Source organism: Galeopterus variegatus, unplaced genomic scaffold (assembly GCF_000696425.1).
Source record: "Galeopterus variegatus unplaced genomic scaffold, G_variegatus-3.0.2 Scaffold2904, whole genome shotgun sequence".
NCBI classification, from domain to species: domain Eukaryota; kingdom Metazoa; phylum Chordata; class Mammalia; order Dermoptera; family Cynocephalidae; genus Galeopterus; species Galeopterus variegatus.
Genome location: NW_007729015.1, coordinates 78,891 through 80,092, shown reverse-complemented (window position 1 = coordinate 80,092; position 1,202 = coordinate 78,891). Strand labels below are relative to the sequence as shown.

The 1,202-nt window shown below is 33.1% G+C and overlaps 1 protein-coding gene across 1 annotated transcript in view; it reads right to left on the bottom strand.

Annotated features, from left to right (window-relative positions):
• ZKSCAN8 (zinc finger with KRAB and SCAN domains 8) overlaps positions 1–1,202 on the bottom strand; it is a 7,818-nt gene that overhangs the window by 5,163 nt on the left and 1,453 nt on the right. The window lies entirely within an intron of this gene.

Genomic DNA, 1,202 nt, shown 5'->3' with positions numbered 1-1,202 from the left:
AAAAAAAAAAAAAAAAAAAAAAAAAAAAAAAAAAAAAAAAAGATGGGAAAATGTCAAAAAGACAAAGCAGCCCGACTGAAAAGCTTCTTCTGGTCAAATCTGAGGCAATTTAAGCATTGAAATAAAGATACTACCAGAATATTTACGGAATAAATAAGAATTTGAGTCCATACTGACAATTTTTTTTTTAAAATGACAAAATGGGAAGAAGAGAATACTCTCCCTTATAATAAACAATAAGTAAATGTGGAAGGAATGACATAGAAAATCACCATTTTGTGACTGTCTTAGTAATCACTGATTCAGTCAAGAAACATCAATGAATACTTAAACTAGTGTTAGCAACAAGAGGTTGATGAGGACTAGGATATTTACAAAGACTCAAAAGTATCTCCCCACAAATAACTTATTAGTTACAAAGGGAGAAATAGTGACTTTACAATGATTAACCTAGCAAGAATAACCTTAACCAAGTCATCAAAGATAATATTACCAATAACAAGATAAATTCCTGTTGTACCCCTGAGAAAAAGACATCACTTCTGAGGCGTTCTTGCCAAATATACACAACTTCAATCAAAACATGAAGAAACATGAGGAAACAACATGCAAACCCAAATTGTAGCTATTCTACAAAATAACTGACCTGTACTCTTCAAAAATGTCAAGATCATGAGAGGCTAAGAAAGGCTGAGAAACTATTTCAAATTAAAGAAGACTGAAGAGACAGGACAACTAATTGCAAAGTATAATCTTAAACTAGACTCTGGGACAGAAAGAGCATTACTGGGACAACTGGCAAAACATGAATACTAATGGACTAGATTAGCATTGTATCAATGTTACATTTCCTAATTGTGATGAATTTATGGTAGTTATCTAAGAAATCGGCTTGTTTGAGAAAATACATGCTGGAATACTTACAAATAAAGTGGTATGATGATACCAGCAAAACCTCAAAAATGCCTATGTTGTAAATGCATTAGGATAATAGAAATGTATGAATACATACAAATCCCCAGATTCTTTAATTTGTTCATAAGTTTGCCAATGAGACTAGCAGTCTGTATCTGAAGTCTAAACATTTAAAACCAGATATTGGGACTGGTTTGTAAACAGGATTCTAGTTCCCGGGAACTAGATAAGTATCCCAAATGTACTTCTTTCCTTTCTACTCCCCCCCCCCCCCCCCCCCCAAAAAA